This window comes from Crocodylus porosus, unplaced genomic scaffold (genome assembly GCF_001723895.1).
Source record: "Crocodylus porosus isolate Cpor-Errol unplaced genomic scaffold, CroPor_comp1, whole genome shotgun sequence".
In the NCBI taxonomy this organism is placed as follows: domain Eukaryota; kingdom Metazoa; phylum Chordata; order Crocodylia; family Crocodylidae; genus Crocodylus; species Crocodylus porosus.
In genome coordinates this window covers 35,260,915-35,272,564 of record NW_017728951.1, presented here as the reverse complement: position 1 = coordinate 35,272,564, position 11,650 = coordinate 35,260,915, and the positions used below count along the sequence as shown (strand labels likewise).

At 43.3% G+C, this 11,650-nt stretch overlaps 1 protein-coding gene across 5 annotated transcripts in view; it reads left to right on the top strand.

The window, feature by feature from the left end:
- Positions 1–11,650, top strand: part of MAPK8 (mitogen-activated protein kinase 8) — a 112,400-nt gene that overhangs the window by 40,034 nt on the left and 60,716 nt on the right. For 3 of the 5 annotated variants that reach the window (XM_019555608.1, XM_019555611.1, XM_019555612.1), the window contains exon 2: positions 1,937–2,030. The exons of 1 other annotated variant lie outside the window; for it this stretch is intronic. The gene's annotated coding sequence lies outside the window, so the exon portion shown is untranslated. Of the gene's footprint in view, positions 1–1,936; positions 2,031–9,855; positions 9,937–11,650 lie in introns of all 5 variants that reach the window. One more of the 5 variants, XM_019555609.1, reaches the window with a different exon arrangement.

Below are 11,650 nucleotides of genomic sequence, written 5' to 3'. Positions count from 1 at the left end.
AGCGCTGCCCGGCCAGGGCGGGGCAGGGCATGGGATGGAGTCATGGCTCATCCATGGTGTGGGGGGAGTGGGTAGCTCCTGCTGTTGCATGCACCCCCAGGGGAGGCATGGAGGCATGTGTCCCCTGCATCTGTGTGCAGGGTGAGGGCAGACTGCTGCTGCAGGCTCGGGGCCAGAAACTGTGCCAGTCTCTTTCTGGCAGTGGGGCTCGACTGGGGCTGCACTTGGGGGGGGGGAGGGGGGCTACAACCAATTTTGGGGTGACTGTAGCCCCCCCCCATTGCTTCCCTCCTAGCACTGCTGCTGCCACCCACCCACCTGCCCTAAGCACTACCCCAGTGCAAGCCCCCTGCCGGGAAGAGGCTGGCACAGCCCCAAGCAGGCAGCCTGCCCTTGCCCTCGCACAGATCCAAGGGGCACGTGCCCCCCATGCCTTCCCCAGGGTGCACGTAGCCCTCCCTGCTCCCTGCACCACTGTGTCCCATGCCCCATTCCACCCTGGCTGTGCAGCGCCTGCCTCTGCCCCAGCCCCACTCCCACTCTCACAGCCTCCCTCACTGCAGGGGCCTCAGTCTGTTCCCCCTGCCTCTCCCGCCCAGATTTGACCCCAGTATTCTTTCCTGCCATGGCAGGGGGTCGGACTAGATGATCTGCTCAGGTCCCTTCCGACCCTTGAAACTATGAAACTATGAAAAAGTTAGAGTAGTCTGTTTATGTCAAAGTTGTCTGATGGCAAGCAGGATATTGAATTATAACCATAAGGAAATACAATTAAACATCCTGCTTGCCATCAGGCAACTTCAAGGTAAAAAGACTGCTCTAACGTTGAGCTTAATTTGCACAAAATGAACTTTTCCAACCAGGAGATCTTACTACACCTTCAGCTCTCCTGTGAAATATGAATTGTCATTTCCACCTAGGAGAAATTTTACAATCTTTGCATTCTCCTATGCCTGAAGAAGGATAAGTGTGCCCAAAAGCTTGCCAATAACATTTTGTTTTGCAAATGTCTAGTTGCTCTAATAAAAGATATCTCCTATGTTCAGAGTTCTGATTCCATATTTGTTCTGTTTTCATGTAATCTGGCACTTATCAGTTTGGCTACATCTGGAGTTCCAGGACACTGGTACTGTGATAATTATCCAGGCTAATAAGTATGCAGAATACAGTTATTAATCTTATTAGAGATTTCCTTATGCAGTGTTTTAGGTATATGCATCCTCCTTCTGCTGTTGCCTTGACCCAAGTGGTTGGGGTGGTGACAAGGGGAGTGCTCTGGCAGGTAATTTGAGCAGAAACACTCCAAGTCAGCATTTTGTTGGTAGTTGTCCTTAGCATCAACAGCCTATAGATCAGTACTTGGTAGCATTTTTGGGCAGAGTACCAAAAATACCTACAGCCTTGACTTGTAAGATGTTGGTGTGCCAGGAGCAGATGGCAGGGGAGTCGTGAGAGCCCCGATCCTTGTTGGGACAGCGCAGCCACAGCCCCTTCCCTGCTGTCTGCCCTGAGATGCATGTGTCAAGCAATATGCTTTCACATGCCATGCTCTGGTGCCTGTGCCGAGGGGTGCCTACCCCTGCTATAGATGTGGATGTTAGTTTTAGAATACAGAAACGTTTCCATAAGATCCAGTGGAGTGAGCTCTTTGTGGCATGATTTGTTTGACTTGTGGAGTGTCTTCTAGCATACTGTTTCTCAGGAACTTGTTCAACATTTTCTGTATATGATGTGAAAGTAGATCTTCTTCCCTAAAGTGTAATGGGTTATTGAACTTGAAGGTTATGTTTGGTTTTATTAAAAGTAGGAAAGGGGCTGGTTTCTTTTTTAGTGGCTTATTTCTTGTAGTTTCCCCACTAACAGTTCTAATGTACGTGCGGTCTCAGTGCTGACATACCACTCAATATCTCTCTCTCTCTCTTTTTTTACTTGTAAGGCTTGAAATAAAATTGGATGGTTACCAGTAGAAGACAGCCAGCTGAGAAACACACGATTCCAAGTCTATGAAGGCCAGTTACGTTTGGAGCAAGGTACCCTTTGTGCTTGGAAGGCAGAGTTGGGAACTGGAATTTTGTAAGACTAAGAGGCAAGGATTTTTTTTTTTTTTGTGGGGGTGATATCTTTAATTGGACAAACTGTCTAGTTGAGATAAAGTTAGGCAGGCTTTTGATTGCAAAGCATTTTTCTTCAGGTCTGAGGAGGAAACCAAGCACAAGAATTTTTAGTGGGTAGAGCTGTGAAATTGGAGTGAGGAGAAATTGCCAGGGGTAGCAGACAGACAGTTAGCAGAAGAAACGAAACTTGACTACTGAAAGTAGAGGAGGGTCATTATCACCTGTAGTGTGTGGGAAGAATTTCAGGAATCATGTAGGTTATTAGTTTTATGACGCAATACATTATGTTTTAGTCCTTGGTTCCTCATGTCCAGCCTGCTCTGTTTTGGTCTCAAGTTCACCTTTTAATGTTGTTTAGTAGATTTCCCTTGAGTATGAGAATAGTAAGGTCAGAAAGGGAGTGGCTGGTCTGTGACAAATGTGCTCTTGTGTGTGTTTCTGTCCTTTATGTTTTTTCTGAGGGAGTTCGTTTTGGTGTATATTTTCTGTTTGGTTTCACCCGCATAATTACAGTGAGGACATTTTGTGCTTTGACTCAGATGTATCACATGCTGGGAAAGGCACAGAATTGTTTTGGGGAGTGCTGATTGTAGTAGCAGTGGGGATGTGTTGACAGGGGTACGCATTTGTAGGGGGCTGTCTTTTTGTGTTGTACCAGGTTACTGTGGGGTAGTTAGGTCTCTCTTTCTCTACTAGAGTATCCTTGTATGAAGGGAGCATAAGAATGATATTGTAGCCATGATGGTCCAGAACTTTTGCAAGAGGCAAGGATTTCTTAGGATGATATATTTTATTGGACCAACTGTTTAGTTGTGTAAAGTTAGACAAGCTTTTGAATTTGAGACATTCTTCATAGGGTCTCTGATTCCAGGAAGTCAGGCACAGCAAGTGAAGCACAGCCTAGGGAGGGGCTGAGAGAAATTCTCAGAGGTAGCAGGCGCTTCTTTGGCAGTCCCTTTCAGTCGAGGATGATTGTTTATCTGTGAGTGTGAAGATGGCTGATGACGCCAATCCATGGTTATCAGACTCTTATAACTCAGGCACATGTTCCCATGCAGGGTTAGTGACTCTGGATTCTTGATTCGGTCTGCAACACATTGTTTTTGCTGTTTGTGTTTCTCCATCTCCTGTTGTCGTTGTAATGTTTCACAGTACTGCGATCCTTGGAGCAGATTCTTCCTCCATTTGGGGTGGTCCTGGGCAATAGTCTCCCATGAGTTAATGTCGATATTGCATTTTTGTCAAGTTGGCCTTGAGGGTGTCCTTGAAGCACTTTGTCTGCCCTCCTGTGGAGTGTACACCTTGACTGAGCTGGGAGAATAAAGTCCCATTTTCTTATATGCCTTTGTGAAGACGTCAGCGATTGCCAAAAGATTTGATTGAGTGAGCACAGATGACAGCATCATCAGCATACTGGATGGAACTTGATGACTGAGGTCAGGTTGTTCTTGGTTTTGGCTTGCAGTCAGCTGAGATTAAACATCTTTACCATCCATTCAGTAGTTTAGCTGCACTTGGACTGGAAGGTTGGTGGTGGTCAGATGTAGCATCGCAGGAAGGAATATTGAGAAGAGTGTTGGAGCAGTGATGGAGCCTTGCTTAACTTCTGTTTTAACCTCAGAGAGCTCTGTGATAGATATGCTCCTGAGAATCACATCTCACCTACCAGCACTGGTGGACATCCATACTTCAGAAGGATCTTCCACAGCGCTTCTCAGTTGACAGAACTGAAGGTTTTTGTGAAGTCAAGAAAACCATGTGGAGAGATTTATGTTGTTTCTGGCATTTCTCCTGCAGCTGGCAAGCTGTGAAGATTGTGTCAGTTGTGCCTCTTGGTGCCCTAAACCCATGCTGAGATTCCAGAGAGAGGTCTTTAGCAAATGGAAGGAGGGGATTCAGGAAGGTTCTTGCATTGATCTTTCCTGGAGTGGACAGCAAGGTGATTCCGCTGTAATTTCTACAGTTGGACTTGTTTTCTTTCTTGAAAATTATTGCAATCATGGCATCCCTGAGGTTATCTGGAATTTCCTCATCATTTCAGATCCTTAAGATGAAGGCGTAAAGCTGTGATATGAGCTCCTTTGTTTGTCTGAGGGAAGATTTCAGCAGGTATTCCGTCGGTCTGTCAGCTCCAGATGTTTTATAGTTCTTCATCTGCTTGATGCCTTTCCTCTCCTTATCAAGGGTTGGAAGGATTTCAAGATCATCTCTGGGTGTTGCGGGATGGAGTTAAGAGCACTCTCATTAACAACAGAGTCTTGATTGAGAAGGTCTTCAAAATGCTGCTTCCAACGGGCATTGATGTCCCCTCTTTCCGTGATCAGGGCTCCTCTCTCATTAGGTTTCAAAGTGCTCCTTGAGTGCTCAGACCATAGATGGCTTTGCTGGCACTGAAAAAACTCTGCATATCTCGGATACCAGTGATATCTTGTATCTCCTTTGCTTTGTCTTCCCACCACCTTTCCTCCTTTAGACCTTTGCCTTGGCTTGTTGGAGATTCAGTTTCTTGTGCCTGGAGTTGATGCTGTTCTGCCAGGCACAAAAGGTCTTGAACTTGCGGTTGATAAACTCTTGGATCTCCCAGTCATTCTTACCAAACCAGTCTTGATGTTTCCTGGTAGAGAATTCAAGCGTCTCTTCACAGGCGCTACTAATAACGGTGGACTTGAAGACACCCCAAGAACTGCTAGCATTCTCCCATTGTTATTGATTGGAATTCACCAGTTTTTCTTTGATGCACTGGTAGAAGAAGTCTCACTTGATTGGGTCCTGAGTCCTTTGATATTGATTTTCTGTCAGCATTGCTTCTGCTACAGCCATTGTTGGGGTGCCAGTTTGAGTGACTTCACTGACCACACAAGTCAGTGACTGGTCCAGCAGTCATCAGGTCCTAGCATAGCTTGGGTCATGCAGACATCTTTGTGATCCCAGGTGTGAACATTGATGTAGTCAGTAAGGTGCCAATGCTTAGATAATGAGTGTTGCCATGATGTCTTGTGCCTGTTTTTCTGGAGGAATGTGCTGGTGATGGTGAGTCCATGTTTTGTGTATTTGGTCAAAAGGAGGATGCCGTTAGAGTTGGCCTTCCCTAGCCTCATCCAAGTGCTAACATTGTTAAATCTTAGGGACTGCATGGCTTTTGTCTTTGTGGTCCTGGCTTTTGTTTAGAATGTCAACTGTTAGCTTTCTTCCTGGAATGGTTTATGCAGTAGTCCAACATGTGGTTATGTTCTTTGGGACATATCCAGTCTAATGTTTTATTATTACTTGGTCGTGGCAGGATGATTGTCAAAGGTGGTTGTGTCCTGGTTATAGAAGTATTGTTTTAGGCAAAGTTTGTGAAAGAATTCTTCTAATTCTCCTCGTAATTCTTCTCAGGTTTTCTTCTCTGTGCAGTAGTTCAGGCCTTAGGAGAATACAGATATTTCAGAGTGGGATGGGTGTGCTGTGATAATTTAATCATGTTGGTGTTCTGGAATCTGCTGACTCCTTTGTTGCTGGTGTGGTGCTTTGAGGTGTGATAGCTGATTCCACCATTTCTTCTTATGTAGGATACCTGTCCCTAGGTATTTTTGGTAGTACATTTGGGTCTACTGCCAGATATGTCTTCAGATTAGTATCTCAGTTAAGTAATGTAAGTAAAGGTCCTGTTTAAGTTGATCCCTTTTGGAGTAGGTTAGGTGAAGATGTTTTTTTCTGAAGTTGTCCTGAATAGTTAGTTGTATTGCATATATGGAGTTGTGTGTGTTAGCTAAAGCAGTGTTTCTCAATCTGTGGCTTGCAACCCAAAATTGGGTCACAAGAATATATGGAAGGGTCAGGAACAAACTTTAATGGATCAACAGACTTTAAAAATGGGTTCTCCTTTAAAGGAGAAAAATGTGGGAAACCAAGGGTTCTTCCCTTGCAGACTGGCAGAGTTCCAGCCTATAAGGGGTGGCTTGGGGACCTCTATGCCCACCCCCTTCCAACTTCACACACTGTGGGGCTGGGGCCTGGGGATGAAGGGCTCTGAGTTAGGGACGTGTGTGGGGCACTGGGTCAGGACTGGCCGTTTAAGTTTACAAATCGGTCCTGGTTAAAAAAAAAAAAAAAAAAAAAAAAGGTTGAGGCCCACTGAGCTAGAGGGTTGCAGATGATGTGATCCTTTGCACAGGCTTAGAAAGATGTTGTTGTGCGGTTCTGAACATCTGGGAACTGTTGAGCCAAATTCTGCCCCCTGACTCTCTCTGTTTGGGGATTCTTCTCTTGCGTCTTTCTCTCCACTACTCTTCCCCCTCTCCCCCACCCCACCTTTCTTAAAGAGAAGGATAAGGCCCATTCTTGATGCTATGTAGTGTATATGTGAGAGAAACAAGTAGCCATGGATTGTAATGTAGCTCCCTTACAGGACCTTCCTATTCTTTATTATTATCTGCCTAGTCCTCTGCAGTAGATGTAGATGACCAGGACCCTATGATCACCTGCATCTGAAGAAATTGGCTGAATAGCACTCAGGTTGGATGCTGGGAAAATATAGACCAGTTTGAAATTGTGCAGTTTATTCTGATAGAATGCAAGGCCAGCTGTGGAAGAATCTGGTCCCAGGGAAAGGCTGTAGGATTTTGACTTTTCAGTTTTTTAATACAGTGCTATAGTGTGGGTTTTGCAGTCTGTTAATTTGAAATGGTGTTTTTTCTTTACTGGTTTATTTTTCTTTTGATTTTTTTAATGCTAAGTGTCATGACTGTGAAATTAAACTGGTGGTATTTTTCCACAGGGTGCAGGCACATTTAATTACAGTTGGCTGTTTGCCATTGAACCATTTCTCTGAAACACCTCTCTCGCTCTCGCTCTCGCGCTCTCTCTCTCTCGAATTTAGTTGCACCAGAATCATGATTGTGCTTTTGGCAGTGTAAGTTGTTATAATTTATGTTTCTTTGTGTTTATTTGAATGGTTGCAGGCTTGAGAAATTTGGGATAGAATGGAGAAGGGTGCATACTAGAATCTTTAACCCCTATTAATTGGCTTAATCCAAGGGCTGTCCAACTTGTGGGTGGCTGGGATCTCTCACTCACACTGTGCCATCAGAGTCTACAGGATAGGAAGGAAAAACTGGAGGGAGAGGGAGCTCAGAAAATCCAGTGGTAGTTTCAGGAGGTTGATTGGGGGAAGCAGTGGCTGGACTGGGAGCCTCCCCGCCCTGCCCCCCCCCCCCTTTTTTTTTCTTTTAACACCTCAGAGGCCATCGGTTTGATACCCTTGCTGTAACCATGGAAGAAAAAAAGAAAGAATTCCTTTTTTCCTGTGTTCTGCTGTGGTGTAACAGTGTTTGTAACCAATCCTGTGGTTTGACTTCAATTCCTTGAATTTCTTTTAATTCTAGATGGTTTGTTCTTATTGTATGGTAAAATTATATAGAAAAGAACGGTCTGTCCTGTACAGAACCGGAGCATGTTAATAGTTATCTGTTTCCCTGAGCTGTGCATGCAGTTTGGCACATCAGAAGAACCAGCAACAAATCTGCTTTTGACAACTGTAACCAAAGAGATCTTATTCCAGTACTGTATAGGGAAAGGCTGGTTGGTAATCTGAGATGCTGACAACTAACACTAGTTTATGATTTGTTGTTAATTTTAAAAGAAATTTCCACGTATCATCAGAGGGCACAAAATCTGGCTTGACAACAGAATGGTATTAGGAATTTGCTATCATCTTCTGCTTCTGAAAGAGAGATTTACTTGAACCGTTTAACCATCTGTCATCTACAGCCTCACTGGTAGAACAAGGATTCCTGCAAATATCACAAACTAGGTTTCTTTGTGAAATATCACAGATGCTCAAAGGATATGGCTGTGATTAACATCAGAATAATATTCTCACCTAAAGAATTAAATAAACATAAAAAGCAGGCAATATAATTGGAAACTTGTGAACTAATTATTTCACAAGGAACAAGGTAATATTGTACTAATTCATATAGGGCTACACTCTGGAACCACCAGACCTACAACATATTCTTATGGCTCTCTTGTTAAGAAGAATTGCTGATTATAAACTACCCCATTCCTAGAATAATCAGGTTGTAGTATTAACATTTTAGCTAGCGTTGGAGTGATGTTGCAACTGTTATAGTCCAGGAGGACTGTGAGAGGCAAAGATTTTTGTGGGTGACACCTTTTATTGGACCAGCTATGCAGTTGGTCATCTGTTAATCACTAACAGTGGACATCTTTGTATTTTTGGTGTGTGCTTCATGCTACCATTACAGAGTTAGTCCAATAAAAATATCACCCACAAAAATCCTTGCTTTGATATTTTACTTGTGATTTAAGTGTAATTTTTTTATGGTAATACTTTGCTGGTAATATGAAACATGAACCAAAAAAAACCCCAAAATGCCCACCCACTGTCAGTGATTAACAGGTCACCATCCCAAAACATGGGCAAGTAGCACATTAAACAGGAGAATATACCTGAATACTTCTAAATCATATATGTATGGTGAAAGGCAAAGTTTGATCAACTTCTGTTGTATGTGTTTTATCCTTTGCCCTTCCAAATGACCTCACCTAACAAAACTCATACTTTTGCTTTGAAAAACAAAAGCAAACAAAAGTGCTTAAGATGTTTCCCTCCCTACCTCTGGAGTTGTCAAGAGTCACTGGAAACACTCCAGTTGCATTCACTATGGTATGTGGAGCAGTTCTGAGTGGGGAAGGATGGATTTTGGCATTGGTGTTTTGGCCTTCTCAGTAAGTCCTAAATGCCTTGTGTGGTATGGTGAACCCCTAGCTTAAATAGTACCCCAGTTTAAACTCCTAAAAAAGTAGGGCCCCCCTAAATCTCAAGCATTAGGCTTACGTCTAACTGAACAGCCAGGCATTTTATAACAGCACCAGCTACCCCATAAAGAAAGCTTAAATTCCAAATGTTGAACATCCCAGTCAGAGCCTGGGTACAGTTCTTCAGGTTTGGTATGTTAACAATACCTTTTTTGCTCCCCAGGAAGGGAAATGATGCTTAAATGATCTCAAATTTGGAACACTGACCTTAGCCTATATTCTCACGGAACCAGTTTTGAAAGGAATAAGAATAATTAGTAAACTCTAGAGCTCCAGATGTTTTTAGAGGGATGTGAAGTGGCTGTTCATCTCACTCTGATGATCTCAGCTGGATGAGAATACCACATGGAAATTTGAGAAGTGATCTACACCAGGCTTCTCAGTAGATGTTTCACTCCTTTCCAATGCTGGTCTGGAGAGCCTGTGATTATAAAGGTGCACCAGCTCTGCTCCAGTTATGGTTAAGAACGCCTTAGTTCTGCTATGTGCTCTAAAATCCACACGCTTGCATGGCAATCTGTTGTGCCTTGTGGGTTTAGTATTCCAAATTCGGGAACATTATTTTTTTGGGAAGGAGCCCTTGAAATACAGCCTCATAAGATTAAAGGAAAGTAGGGTTGGAAGTTACCTCACAAAGTCATCTATCTGGTCCAGCACAAAGGCACGATCATCCCTGACTAAATGATCCCAGCCAAATGTCTGTCTGACCTACTCTTGAAAATTTCCTGGGATGGAGATTGCACAGCTTCTTTAGGTAACCTGTTCCAATGCTTGACCATGCTCCCAGTCAGGAAGCTTTTTCCTAATCTCCAACCTAAACTACTTCTGCTACAATTTGAGGCCATTGCTCCTAATTCTGTCCCTTACAGCCGTAGAGAAAAGTCTTTCTCAATCCTCTTTTATATTTTCCTTTCAGGTATTTGAAGACTGTTATCAAATCCTGCTTCAATATTCTCTTTTCCAGACAAAATGATCCTTGTTCTTTCAGCCTTTCCTTGTAAGTCTTGCTTTCCAGGACTTTAATCATTTATGTTGCTCTCTATTGGACCCTTTCCAAGCTGTCCGCACCTTTCTTGAAGTGGTTTTTTTTTTGGTTTGTTTTTAATGGCAGACTGTTTTAACACAGCGTTATAAAGTTGCACAGGGATTTCTCATGCTTGTCTATAATATCAGCAAAATTCGAATTTCTGGAATATAGGAAATATAAATTTGAAGTTTGTGTCAACACAACCTTGAAGTCTCCCTTCTTGAAAACTGCCCCAATCAGCCTATAACACGTATTCTTGCACTGTTTCCCACAATCCAATGAAACCGTACCTGATGGAGGGAATGTTTCTGGAAAAGCATTTTGTCAGATCCAGGAGGACAGAGTGCAGGTTGGACGAGTATCTTAACATTCATTTCTTAGTTTTTAGCCGTTTTTTTTTATGAAGCTTGAAGTTCTGGAAGGGACCAGGATACTACCAGCTACTCTTACCCCTGCTTTCAGTGACAAAAAACTTTGGTAATATTCATCAAATACTCCTGTCTTCCACTCCCCACTTAGCAGAGCAAAGCTACCCTAGCTATATGCTGCAAAGGGATCAGAGGTAGGATTCAAAAACTCCTACCCTCACAGGGACAGAGATCCAGATGCTGGTAAATGTGGCTCAGATGCTCCTACAGGGCAGCTTCCTAGTTATAATTAGGGATCTATTGAAATCCTGGTTTTGCGATTTTTGCGGGAACTGCAAAAAATGACAGTTTCCATGATCACTGGAAATATGGTGTTTTACATGATTTTGCATGGAATTGCGTGGAAAAAATAATAAAAGCTTACCAGAATACAAAAAAAGTGTGGCAGTCCCTGCAGCCTTAGAGCATGTGGTTTGAGAGAGAGCTACTGAAAGGCTGAGCCTAGTGATGTAGACACAGTGAAGGTGCCAGTCAGGAAAGCAGGAGACTTTCAGTGCCATCTTTTAAGAAGCCACATGTAGTGCTGCAGTCTGAAGATGATGAGTGAAAAGAAATCCAAGGTTGCTAAATACATTTCCATTCAGGATGGTCCAAGGTAGTTCCCTGTAGACAATTTAAATGCAGATGGTGGTAAATCGTTTTGTTCATTGTGCAGTGTGACTCTGGCTGTCAAGGAAAAAAAGCACTGATTGGCATTTAGAGCCTGAATCGCATGTAAAGTGAAAGGCTGCTGCAGAGGCTGAAGGTCAGAGTGGGAAACAACTGACTATGTCCTTGATCTTTAAAAGAACTGCCGAAAGCAGTTTGACAAGAAGAGAGGCTACATTCATGCTAGTAGAGACATTCATGACCACCAGGATTTCTGTGGAGAAAATTGGTAACTTTCCTGACCTGTGTTGAGAAACTCTTCCTAGTCAGGAGGTGCATAGACCAATCAGAGGTGATGTTCTGCTAGTGTTGGTCCTGGCCAAAGGAGATGACCTTGTGACCAACTTGAATATAGAGGGAAGTCTGGGAAACGGTGACCATGAAACCATCATGTTCACTGTCTGATGTAAAGCAGACAAATCTGATAGCAGGATTGAAATCTTGGACTTCAAAAATGTAAATTTCAACAAGCTTAGGTCACTAGTAGGGGAAGTGCTGCGGGACCAGGGACCAAAGGTGAAAGGTGTGCACAAAGTGGTGGTTTCATAGTTTCATAGTTAGTAGGGTCAGAAGGGACCTGAGCAGATCATCAAGTCTGACCCCCTGCC